The sequence below is a fragment of the Haliotis rubra genome, unplaced genomic scaffold (genome assembly GCF_003918875.1).
Source record: "Haliotis rubra isolate DU_JTF1 unplaced genomic scaffold, ASM391887v1 Scf393, whole genome shotgun sequence".
NCBI lineage: Eukaryota > Metazoa > Mollusca > Gastropoda > Lepetellida > Haliotidae > Haliotis > Haliotis rubra.
The window spans coordinates 853323-867492 of record NW_025767072.1 but is presented as its reverse complement, the minus strand read 5'-3'; the positions used below and the strand labels follow the sequence as shown (position 1 = coordinate 867492).

Sequence of the window (14170 nt, the reverse complement as noted above, 5' to 3'; positions counted from 1 at the left end):
ATGGTGTGGTGTAGTGTAGTGTATAGGGCTGGGACAATTCACCGATACATCGCGATACATTTAAGTTTGATACAGCTATCGTATCGTCGACTGGTGTATCGATACAAAACGATATATGACTTTTTTTCAAAATAGTATTATCTTAAACATGATAAAGTACATATTTAGAGAAAAATATGCAAGTATGATAGAGTTACTTATTTGTTTATTCCAAAAGTGTTATTGTTATACACAAATACCTTGAAATACATCATTTTACATCTTAATTCTGTGTCATTCTTCCAAGGTGTATGTATCGTGATACGTATCGTATCGCAGGTAAAATATCGCTATATGTATCGTATCGTGACATAGTGTATCATCCCAGCCCTAGTACTGTATGTTCAGATAATGACTTCAGACCCTGGAATGAATCAGTGGTCATGTGGACAGTGAGCATGACTGATGGGTGAAATAACAGACACAAACTACTCTTGATGCACTGTAGGTATGCTCTTGGTATTCTTGTGCATATCTCTGGATGCGATGTTTCTGGTTTTCTGCTTTTATTCTTTATATCTTTGTGTGAGTAAGTGAGTGAATTTAGTTGGTCTAAACACCAACTGGGCTTCACACATTGTACTCATGTGGGCAATTGAACCTGTGTCTTCAGCATGACGGGCGAGCGCTTTAACCACTAGGCTACCCCACCGCCCATGGTATTTACTTATGAGGATGTTTTTATGAAATCGTATGCTCAGTTTTCACTATGTCCCAAAAATATCTGTGATTCCCAACTTGTTTTGTTCAGTATATTTACCTTCCCACTTACTGGAAAGTACTTTATGCCGCTTTTGGCAATATTCCAGCAACATCCCAGTGGGGGACACCAGAAATGGGCTTCTCACATTGTACCATGTGGGGATTCGTACCTGGGTCTTCGACGTGACGAGCCAACGCTTTAACCACTAGGCTACCCCACCCCCCCTATTCACAAGGACACACCGTCCAAAGATACATAGTATTCAAATAGTGGTTCCTCGTCCCACCCACTAGTGGTAATCTCAGAGGTAAGATATGTTTTGGGGGATTACAATGAAGAAATATTAGATGCGATGAGATCTTTGACTTGAACAAGTTATAATGTGTTCCCTTTTTTCACACCTTCAGATCAACGAGAACGGATTCACCCGTGTGCCTGGAAACATGGCCATCATGACATCTGCCGGGCTGGTTACCGAGACAACAGTCCGCTGTACCATCTCAGCCGTCAGGGGAACTAACTTAGCAGCTCTTGTTGCCATTAGCAACGATGGTGTGTCCCAGAGTCAGAAGGAGGTGTTCATCGCCTACGACCCCACATGTCAACAATGTGATCACATCGCCAGGAAGTGTTACAATCAGGTGAGGTCACGTTGCCAGGGAGTGTTACCATCAGGTGAGGTCACGTTGATAGGGAGTGTTACCATCAGGTGAGGTCACGTTGCTAGGGAGTGATACCATCAGGTGAGGTCATGTTGCTGAGGACAGTACCACTAGGTGAGGTCACATTCCTAGGGAGCGTTACCATCAGGTGAGGTCATGTCACCTGGAAGTGTCACCATGAAGGGTAAAGTCCAACAGGAGAAATTGTATGAAATTATTAAAATCTAAATATTTTAGATATTTAAATACTTACCTTACCTCAAGGTAATGTGCATATTACTACATACCAGTTATTATCTGGACTATCGTTTTGTGCCCCAGCAGCCGTCAAAAGTGTAACCTATTTGTTTACCACTCCGCTCAGGACAACACCTGTAACATTGGTGGACAGTGCTACACCGCTGACGCCGTGTCTGCCAACAACACCTGTGTTTCCTGTCAACCCATGGTCAGCAAAACTCAGTGGACAACAATTGATGGTGAGTCAACATCTATATCTGACTCAAGAACGTAAACTACCTCCCCTAGCACAGGGCCCATCACCCAATTAATTAAATAGCTTAGCTCCAAACATCTTCAATAGCTAGAATTACAACCTATAAAGATTTGGGTTAAACTTTGTGTAGCTGATATGTCTGGAGGTAAGATGATTATGATAAATGGCAACTAAAGGGATCGGGTGGCCTGGTTTACTGTCTTGGTTGATGCATGTCATCATATCCCAGTTACATTATAAGGTGTTCACTGGTCTCGAGGGGGACATGGGCTGATGTACCCTTGATGTTTCTTTATGTTCCCTGAGCCCGAACATCAAGGGTACATCATCCCATGGGCCCCGAGGGACCAGTGAACATGGACATGTTTGAAGCATGGATATCAGATCATGGTATGGAGTATCAGTCAAGAAAAACAAATTTAGAGTTATCTCCCTTCCATCTATTTGTATTTGCAAAACATTGGTAATTTCCGTACATCTTACACGATTCAATGTTATTCGAGATAAAGAATTACTACTACGAAGTACCAAATGAGTTCGGCATTCCCAGCGGGGTACATTGAAAATAATAGAAGAGTGCTCAGCCAATCAGAAAACGACATTTATGTGTGAGGCAAGATAAACATTGATGCTCATGATGTCAATCACTTGATTGTATAGTCCAGACTTGAATATTTACGGATAGCTGGAAAATTGCAGAGTGAAACATACAAACATGTAGCGTCACACAATACCCCGGATATATGAACAGTGACATTTTTCACGAACAGTGGATTGAGTATTCATTGGCCACAATGGAGGGCGAGCACTGTGAGTTCATGGTCTTCCTTACAATATGGATTTGTGATTATAGTACTCCAGTACATGCCTTCTCACAATGGCTTCTGTGTGATACAGAATCACTTACACAATTCCCTTCCTGACCTGCCAGTGCTTGACAGGTAATCTCCCTCTTCCATGGCAGTGGGGTAGCCTAGTTGTTAAAGCAGTCAGTCATCATGCTGAAGACAAGGGTGCCGTTGGACAAAGCGATCTTAGCGCTAAGGTGATCGTAACTCCCATACCTTAACAGCGATCTTAGCTTAAAGGTGATCGTAATTCCCCATACCTTAACATAGACTTACAACTGTCGTAGACTTACAACTGTCAGGTGATCGTATTTCCCATACCTTAACATAGACTTACAACTGTCGTAGCGCTAAGGTGATCGTAACTCCCATACCTTAACAACTGATGTAGCGATAAGGTTGTTTTGTACAACAGCACCCACAGCACCCTTTAATAAGGTTAACCTTAACTCCCATTGTTTAACATTGCACTAAGGTTACCTTCTAAAGAGACTTACGATGATCTTAGTGCTTTGTGAAAGGAGGCCCTGGATTTGATTACCCACATGGGTACAATGTATGAAGCCCATTTCTAATATCCCTGTGGTAATATTGATAGAATATTGTGAAAGAAGCATAAAACTAAACTCACCTAAGCTACTTGAGATCTCCACTGGTATGACCCTCACCATCACCTCTATGTACCAGGAGTATAGACAAAGCTATAACCATTGCTACTGCAACTGAGGAGAACATTCTCCCACTCGAACTCAAGCCTTCACTGATTGAACTGAAACTCAAATTATAAGCTCAAGCCTATTGCATATGGAGTTATGCCACAGGTGAGGTGAGGTGAGGTGAGGTGAAATTGGGTTTAATGTCGTGCTGGAGAATATTTCGCTCATATGACAACGTCCAAGCGTGTGTATGTGTATGTGCGGCTGCTTGTACTAGCCCAGACTTAAGCTGTTTTTATAGTGCTAGCCCACTGAGATAGCATGCCGCAGTGAAGCATGAATACGCCACTCAGACATATTATACAGACTCCGAGCCGACCAGTCCTTATACCCATTAATGCCGAACGCCAGGCAGGGACCAACAAGTACCATATTTTAACGTCTTTTGGTATGACGCGGTTGGGGATCGAACCCTCGACCTTCCGCTCTCCGGGTGAACGCTCTAACCACTACACCATGGAGGGGGTCAGTTATGCGACAGGGTAGATGTTAAAGTGTTCGCTTGTCATGCCAAAGACCCAGGTTCAGTTCACCTCATGGGTACAATATGTGAAGCATATTTCTGTTGCTGGAATATTGCTAACTTTATGTATTGTTGTTGTTGTCCGCCCATGAAGGTCAGGTTTGTGTGGTTCCCAGTGTCAGGCTTTGTGCTCTGTGTTTCAGGAGAAGTGTGCAAGACGGATGCATCCCGCAAGGACAGCTCCTCCATTCTCGGCCTCAAAGAGACCATTGGCATCGGTGTTGCCTGTGCTGTCGTCCTCTTCATCTTGCTTGCAGTCATTGTGAAACTGGCCTGCATGAGACGGTAAAGTTTCTTTGATATTTCGCATTTTACACTCTGTCCATTTTGATATGTTTGGATATCTTTGAACAGCATTTCATTGAAGCTCATTTCTGGCATCCCCCCGCTGTAATGTTGCAGGAATATTGCCAGAAGAGACTTAAAAGTAAACTCACTCACACTGTTCCACATGTTTCCAGATCCCGTGCACAGCAGAAGCGCATGGACCGTGAGTGCTACCCACAGCAGCCGGAGATGTACGCCAACCCTGCATATCAGGGCAGCGAGGTTCATCTGTCCTCCTTCAATGGGGAGCCCCAGGACAGCTTCCGCGGTCGGAAGATCCACCCCCCGCATCAACACCACAGGGCATGACAGCTTCCCTGACATGCATTAATGGGGTCTCCTCCATGTTACGAAACATTTACAATTACTAGTTAGGTATTATCTGTAGTTTCACAACTCTTGTGAAATTGACATTATCACAGATATGCTATTTTGTCATGTTTATGTTAGGTGTACAGTATGTCACAAGGAAGCTTTAAAGTAGAACACGATCAGAAATTGAAAAGTATGTCAGGTGTTTCCAGTTCACAGTGCAGTGTCAGTAGCTTCATGCTCAAATTACTTGTAAATAGTCAATTGTCATCGTACTTGACACAAAATCATAATTCTTTTAGTATATAGACATACAATACATCTTTCTTATAATTTGTTTTTAATAAGTATTCTTTTATCAGTTTTCAATTTTTGTTATCAAAATGTTTTCATTAAAAATATGCAGTTAATGATTTAAACATTCACAAGTTTTAGGATTTTATTATTCTGTGCCAATGTTTTACAATTATATATTTCTGCTTTATCCCCTCAGATAGTATTACTATTTTTGATACACTTTACAAATTGTTAATGAATAACATATATAAATCAGTTATAGATAATAAAGCATTCAAATAAACGTTTGTGTTATTTTATTTTTTTTGTACAGCTGATCCTACAAGTGAGATGGACACACTAGGAAGGACAGTAGTTGTATTCTATAAATACTGTCTGCAGAGATTCTGGAAAAAACTGTTCCCAATGTGTCTTGTTTAAGATCTGACTCCAATGCTCTTGGTGCTTGCATGTTCCTGCCGGCATAGGGGAGATAACTGACAAACAAACGTCCACTTTCCACCCTTGCCCTTGTTAGGCAGAGCTAGCAAGTCTGAACAGTCAAAATCGTGTAACAAAATCAACATGTTTCTATACTGCCTGTTGTTAAATAGATTTCCATGGTTTGCAAGATTTGTAAGACATGTACTAGCAACTGTACAGATAATTTCAAATTCCGTCATAATCTCAATAAAAGTGCTCAAGTAAGTTTATGCACTTTACAAATTCAGACTTGTTTTCTTAAAATATAGATTATTGATCAGATTGTCATAACTGGGTGCAGCGATTTTGTTTGAAACATGTGCAGGGAATGTGATAGGAGGAATCTGATTGGCTAGTAGGAAGGACACAAAAGGGACAGAATTTGAACATGTTATAACTCCCACAAAATTCCAGGCAGTTTTGACATGGGTGGAAACAGGACGTTAGCTGTCAGTTACCTCCCTGGGTTGCTGATGCTGAATGTTGTTTAACCAGGAAATAACCAGCAAAGTTTGGTCTTCGACTCTTGTTGATTTGGTTGGTTGGTTTGTTGTATAACACCCACTCAGCAATATTCCAGCTGTATGGCGCCGGCCTGTAATAGTTGAGTCTGGACAGTGCAGTGAACAACAGCATGAGCTTCGATTGAACAATTGGGATACCATGACCTGTTAACCGAGTCAGCGAGCCTGACCACAAGATCTTGCTAGTCGCCTCTTATGACGACCCATGATGTGGGAGAGAGACAATTGTCATCATTAAGGTTAATTATCTGACAGAAGTAAGAACTGATGTTTACCTGGTATCCTGTCACAGCTATATTAGAACAAAGTGCCAGACCCTGGATGTTACCGAGGTGTCGATGTATTTCGTCCTGTATGCATAATGTTGGATTCCATTATATTTCAAACTAACAGTTACTCTTTCAAATCAGTGACTCGTGACCACTTTCTATAACACATTCTCAACAAAATTCAGGTAAGATTTTATGAGTGCTTCACAAACTAAATGAACCCCAGTAACGCGAGCACCAAGGTCTGCCTGACTGACTGACTGAGTTTGGTTTTACGCCGCTTTTAGCAATATTCCAGCAATATCACGGCGGGGGACACCAGAAATGGGCTTCACTCATTGTACCCATGTGGGGATTCGAACCCGGGTCTTCGGCGTGACGAACCAACGCTTTAACCACTAGACTACCCCACCGCCCTGCCCAGCACCAAGGTCAACCAAACAGTGTGGTGTATACAGCGCCAGCCCTCGAGATTTGTTTTTCCAATATTTAGTTACATTCCAATAACATATCACGGTCACTGCCAATACAGAAATACAATCATAATGGGGCATTGCTTCACGTTCGACAATATATCTGGTTAAATTAGGTAGGGACCTTGGTTTGACTGGTAATGGGTAGTTGTTAATGTGAGACGTGGAACGAAATTCATATGCTGTGGGTGAAAAAACCGCCTACATCTCGAAGAGTTTGAATTTTGGGTAAGAGGACCCAGGTGAACGAAACGTTTTAGATAAGGAAGTTTGGTGAGTGTATGCGTGTATGTATGGCTACAAGACCTCGCCTCTTCTACCGGGTACTGTCTTCTGTGCGAGATAAATCCTAATACAAAATTTGAAACAGCTCTTGTGTGTTGTGCGAATGTAATAAATCATCTATAACACTTCATCCATTCTGACAAAATCTGTTATGTATGTTGTTTTAAGCCGCATGCGGCAATATTGCGCCTATATAACGATAAACCTGGGGTTTGACCACCTCCTTGGGGACTCAGGGATTGACCACCTCCACCGGAAACTATGACCACCTCCACCGGAACCTACGACTACCTCCACCGGAAACTAACTTCGGGGTTGACAACCTCCATCGGAAACTATGACCATCTCCACCGGAAACTAACTTCGGGGTTGACCACCTCTACGGAGACTAAACTCGCAGTAATAAGTCTTCACCACGACTAACCCCAAGGTCAAACATCTACCCCGGGTGAGGTACAGTTTCGGTAGCATATAATTAGATGGCAGTTCAGTTGCCATGGTTTTAGCACATGAATATATATATGGGAGAGGGCGTCATTAAGTTGGATAACTTGTGCCAAATCCTTTTCCTCAATGAATAAAATATGTTTAAATCAAATCAAAATATATACCACTCAAAAACACCCCATTCTTTCATGTCTTTGAATGGCATTTAGACTGACTGACTGAGTTTGGTTTTACGCCGCTTTTAGCAATATTCCAGCAACATCACGGCGGGGGACACCAGAAATGGGCTTCACACATTGTGCCCATGTGGGGATTCGAACCCGGGTCTTCGGCGTGACGAGCCAACGCTTTAACCATTAGGCTACCCCACCGCCCCGAATAGCATTTAGAAGGGATACACACAAGGAAGAGAGTTTTTTATGGGTGTCAACTTCTTTATTATGAGGAACACAACGTTTCGGAGTATATCCTTACTCAGTCGTCAGATGAAGGGGTAAGGATATACTCCGAAATCTTGTGTTCCTCATAATAAAGAAGTTGACATCCATAACAAAAACTACTCCTCCATTCTTTCATGTTTTACGACAGTAGTTAATGCAGCAAAGGCCATTACATAACGACTTTAGTACTACAAAGGTATCGGGTATTCTTTAACGTCTTGGTAATTTCACCAAATCTTTATGATCAAGAGAGTATGCATGCTTTCGAAACTACTTTCAATCGTTTTCAGAATATCACGTCATGAATGTTTAATGTGGGGGGACACCAGGAAGTAATGCAGATCGTAGCCGTTTTCCACTCCACAGAAACCCAGGTTGAATCAGAATTCGAATCCAGGAGCATATATTTCTGGGACACAACTCGGATCCTACAGGTGCTCATTTTGGTCACATTACATAAAATGTACGCCCAATGGTCAATTAACACATCAGTGGCGCTCGGGATGAACTACAGCCAGATTTACAAACTTTTTCCCTCCTGAAAAACTTTTTAAGTGTCGTTTTGACAAACTGTCCTCACATGAACGCGTCCTCACCATCCAAGAGACTCTGCTCTTACGCATGAAGGTATTTATCATTATACATGAAGGTATTTATCATTATACAATGGACAAATGACTAAAGGTACAAATTGTTTCCTGATATATAATTGTAGCCAAAATACGTATACACTGGAAAAAGACCAAAGGAAACTTGAGTAAATCCGCGATCACCCAAAACATCAGTGGAACCCTGGATATGATTTCTTGTTAAGCCAAACATGAGCGGCGTCGAGCGGAGAAAACATGGCGATCGCCTAGGCTGGAAGTGCACACCAGATCTACCAACACTCTAGAAATAGAGTGAATGTTCTTGTTTGATCAGCCAAGGTCACTGACATTCGGAATACTATCAGTCAGAACAAGAATACTCCAAATAGTTAATGGCAACAGTTAAGAAGCTTACTGATCAAAAAGCCGCTACCCAGAACACAAGAACAATTGATGAGCCCACCTCGATGTCAAATGCTCTTGCTGATTTCTTCATTGACAAAGTAGACAAAATAGTGGATGAAGTATCCGGTATGCCAGAGACGCTAAGCAATCCACTTAGTTTTGATTCACCATTTTGTGGAGATACATTAAAGAACTTAAATTGCACAGATCCCGCGGAGGTAACTAAAGTTATTAACGCTGCACCCTGCAAATCATATTCTTTAACGCTTTTATCACTACAAGTACTGCCCCCAGTTGCTTCAAACAGGCATTAATCATACCGCTACTCAAGAAGCCATCTCTTGATCCTTTGGTGTTGCAAAATTATCGCCCAGTGTCCAACTTGCCCTTCTTATCAAAGGTATTGGAAAAGGTGATACTCTCCAAACTGAATGACCACATGACTCGACATAGCTTGACAGAGCCTTTCCACTCGGCATACAAAATGCCACAGTACAGAGACTGCCCTGGTGAGAGTACAAAATGACATTCTAAGATCGATGGACGAACAGGAAGTAGTGCTGCTCGTGCTGTATTTCGACCTCTCGGCAGCATTTGATTCAATAAACCATGCACTCTTGTTATCCAGATTATAACATGGTCCAGCTCTTGTCTGGTTTAAATCATATCCTGAAACAGATCTATGAGTGTTACAGTAGATAGTGTTAAGTCAGTATCCCACAGACTATGACATGGAGTCCCTCAAGGTTCTGTCCATGGTCCGGTCCTATTCTCCATATACACCACTCCTCTAGGGAATATCCTTAGGAAACTGCTATGCAGATAACAATCAATTTATATTGCAGTTAAGCCAGGAGCAATATGTGAAGCCATTCCAACTGTGGAACGGTACATAAAAGACGTTCAAAAGTGGATGACAGCTAACCAACTAAAGTTTAATAACAACAAAGCAGAATTCATTGTTATTGGCACCAAACAACAGCTTCGCAAACTTGATAACTTTACCATTGATGCAGGAGGGTACTGTTTTTCCACAGCGAAGCAAGTAAAAAACTTAGGAATAATTTTTTATCAAAATCTTTCTCCAGAGATCCATGCCCTAAATATCTCCAGAACATCAATCTTCCATCTTGCAAGCATTGGCAAAATAAGAAAGTATCTTGACCTTGAGACCAGCAAACTCCTCGTCCATGCCTACGTGACCTCAAGGTTGGATTATTGCAATGCGTTGTTGGTTGGATCTAGTTCTATCCCCCTTCTGCAGAGGATCCAGAACAAGGCAGCTCGCATTGTTACAAGGACCAGACCCCATAAGCATATCACACCTGTTCTAAAAAGGTAACAATGGCTCCCAGTCCAGCAAAGGGTGGTGTACAAAGTCCTGTCACTGACATATGCTGCTCTGCACAAAGATAACTCCCTTCTCCACCTAAAGGATCTGAGCCAGATGTATACACCAGGACGATATCTCCGATCTCAGAATATGTACAATCTCGGTTCCCTCAACATCTACTAAACTTGCTGATCGTGCCTTCTGTGGAACAAACTATCGTTTGAACATAAAACAGCAAGCTCTTACACATCCTGTCTCAAAACTTTCTTGTTTCAACAAGCATATGATATGTAAATTCTCTACCCTGTTCAGCAGCTGAAAGTTTGGAAATAGGCGCTATATAAATTAATTATTATTATTATTATTTATTGTTTATAATTATGGAAGAGTTTTAATTGTTTTGCAGATATGAGAACAGTTTGGTAATATTTTGTTTCATTATAAATTAAATAGCATGTACGAATACACAATGCCTTTTAGAAAGTGTTAAGCCCTATAACATATTTCTCCTTTACGTGTCATTTAGAAGTTGATATGATGAAGAGGAACATTATTTTAATGGATAGACAACTGTTTTATTGCAACAGATGCGACGTTTCGCTGTAGATGCTAACTCCGTTATTAAGCACTTGCTAACATCTTCACGGAAACGTCGCATGTATTACAATACAGAAGTTGTCGATCCATAAAAAATAATGTTTCTGCATAACACATGATGCGCGCACATACTGTGTAATTGCTCCACAAAAACAGAAACAGTTCTCTTGAACCATAAGGTCTCTGGGAAGGTCAGGTCTGGTCAACCAAAATAGCTGACTTGTGTTTAAAAGTTTACAGGTGAGGTGAGGTGAAATTGGGTTTAACGTCGTGCTTGAGAATATTTCGCTCATATGACGACGTGAATGCGTGTGTATGCGTATGTGCGGCTGCCTGTACTAGCCCAGACTGAAGCTGGTTTTATAGTGCTAGCCCACTGAGATACCATGCCGCAGTGAAGCATGAATACCCCACTCAGACACATTATACTTACTCCAGCCGACCAGTTGTACCCATTAATGCCGAGCGCCAGGCAGGGACCAACAAGTACCATATTTTAACGTCTTTTGGTATGACGCGGTCGGGGATCGAACCCGCGACCTTCCGCTCTCCGGGCGAACGCTCTAACCACTACACCACGGAGGCGGTCTTTAAACGTTTACAAGTACTCCTGAAAGATATTGCCTTTAGCAGGTACCCCGTAGCGTATATGATCTGTGTCTTTAGGTATTGACCGTGATTATAAAACTGCCATTTGTACACGGCGCCTTACTCCCATTATTACCAGATTACACTGCATTACTGTTACGTCACATATTAGCAGCGAAGTCGGAGAAGCATTCACTTGTCAGCTTCTATTATTACCAGCTGGTGTGTTTCGCACAGATTACATTAGTCACAGTAGCACCATTGCCAGCTTGCCCAGTCGCTGCATAGTACTGGTTCCTCCTGTGGTACGCGCTTACGCCGTTTTGAAACACTAACTTTAGCACGTCTATCAGTTTCAGAATAAACACCAACGGTGGTACATGAGAAAAAGGTGCAATATAAATTCACATATAATACCAAATCAAGCTGACAGGGGTATTGGGCAAATACATACAGTGAGTGAGAGTGTCAATGAAATATGACAGAATTAGGTTAACATGAATTCTGAAGATGGTATTGATGAATTCAGACATGTTTTCACATCTTTTGCTTTAGTAGTGGATAACCATTTCTTCAGCTTATACATAATAGGCCATCCGTAGAGATCTTTATGTATGAAAATATTGAAAAGAGACAGCGACTGGAGAAGGGCTTCACACCTGAAAAAGTAGTGAAACTGGTCACCAACCGCGGAAGAACTACATAAACTAGCAATCTACTCTTGGGATGTCAGACCAGCGTCCGGTGTCAATCGGTAAGTTGTGGTTCTAGTGAGTGAATGAGTGAGTGAGTTTAGTTTTACGCTGCTTTTAGCAATATTCCAGCTATATCACGGCGGGGGACACCAGAAATGGGCTTCACACATTGTAAGTTGTGGTTTTAAATTTCAAGATTGGGTGATAGACTTTTAGGTAGATGAATGTATTTCTCAAAACCTGTATCTTCCTAAAAATCTTATAGTACACACCTTTAGAGTTATGCTATCAATTCGAGGATGGTCGATGTGCGCTTACGTTTATAACTTTGTGTACTCTGTTATGATTATCTGATCTTAGATCCACGTATACATAAAACGTCCTGACACTTTTAATCCTCCTAAGGTCAATGTTCTCTCAGATTCTCATAAAATCTCGCCGACTCTCTGTGCTGTTAACAATGTGGTATAACCACCTACAGCACTTACATCAGAATATAACGCAACATCAGGCAAAATCACTAGACGTCAATCGGCATCATTCACGCCATGCGCACTGATAGAGGTCACACTGCAATTATATCGCACTACAATGCCACTTATATACTTTGATATGTAATTTTTCGGTTACATTGCCAAGATCAAAGAAAAAATGGATTTTCTTCCCGCAAACGTCGCCGGATTATGTATGGCAATCAACCAACCGGAGACGGTGGTAATCGATACGGTCACTCAGAAACAAACACGTCCGCAACGCGAGTGGTTGTGCTGTCTCTGCGCTCTTTCGGCGTGTTCAAACGGTGGTACAGCCTAAAGGACACTTGGGTTCTGTGGATTACTACAAGCAAGCAGTAAATTTCGAACTGGTTGAGGACACAAACTGGATAATTTACCAGCAGCAGGTAGGATGACTTTTTAAACTGTTTACAATGTCACAAAAATAACACTTGCACAGACCCGTCGATCTGGCGTCGACGCTGCAGGTTATTTCTACGCGTTTGAAGTTTGTTTTTTGAGTTCGTAATTGAATCGTGAAACAATGCCTATAAAAGAAACAATGGTTAAAGGTATCGGATTGTTCACATCAAACCACATCAGTGTGTTGCTGCGGAGTTGTGGGGCTAACTGTAACATACTCCTTGAGCAACTTTTGATAGGGATGATCAGATGTGTCATTCTATTTAATAATACTCAACGTTTGAGAATCAGTATCGTGTATACTAAATCTAAGGAGATTAGTAAATTTCGCATTTGGACGACATGTCTGTTCTCCGTGGGCGCCTGGATTACAATTAGGAGTGGGAGGCGACAACTTGGATCACGGGAATCGGATTATAATTATGCATTGTATGCCTTTTAACTTGTCAAACATATGTCTGACTACTGGGATCGGGTCGGCATGTCTGATTACTGGGATCGGGTCGGCTTAAGACTCGGTGACTTGTTTGATTGCGGGTCATCTGGAACTCCGATGGCGTATATGGTTGCTGATGATATTAACCACCGGTTTGCCATACATTTCATGTAGTTACTGTTAGCTGGAAGTAACAGTAAATGTTAGTCTCCAGGGGCGGAAAGGCTGTCTTTGTTACTGCACCTAGCAGTTCGTAGCTGCTAACAAAGATGTGCTTCTTCCAGTGCACACTACATATTCGTTGTATTGCCACACTTTGTATTACATATTCGCTGTATCGCTACACTTCGTATTACATATTCGCTGTATTGCTACACCTTGTATAAAAGGCCTATTCGCTGTATTGCTACACTTAGTTTTACATATTCGCTGTATTCCAGACTTCGTATTACATATTCGCTGTATTGCCTCACTTCGTATTACATATTCGTTGTATTGCCTCACTTCATATTATATATTCGCAGTATAGCCAGACTTCGTATTACATATTCGCTGTATTGCCAGACTTCGTATTACATATTCGCTGTATTCCAGACTTCGTATTACATATTCGCTGTATTGCCACACTTCGTATTACATATTCGTTGTATTGCTTCACTTTGTATTACATATTCGCTGTATCGCTACACTTTGTATTACATATTCGCTGTATTCCAGACTTCGTATTACATATTCGCTGTATTGCCTCACTTCGTATTACATATTCGCTGTATTGCCACACTTCGT

The 14170-nt window shown here is 41.6% G+C and overlaps 1 protein-coding gene and 1 long non-coding RNA gene across 2 annotated transcripts in view; one reads left to right on the top strand and one right to left on the bottom strand.

Moving 5' to 3' along the window:
- LOC124286852 overlaps positions 1-14170 on the bottom strand; it is a 30197-nt gene that overhangs the window by 10641 nt on the left and 5386 nt on the right. The window lies entirely within an intron of this gene.
- Positions 12792-14170, top strand: part of LOC124286849 (janus kinase and microtubule-interacting protein 3-like) — a 41728-nt gene continuing 40349 nt past the window's right edge. Inside the window, exon 1 of the mRNA XM_046723289.1 lies at positions 12792-12932. The gene's annotated coding sequence lies outside the window, so the exon portion shown is untranslated. The remainder of the gene's footprint in view (positions 12933-14170) is intronic.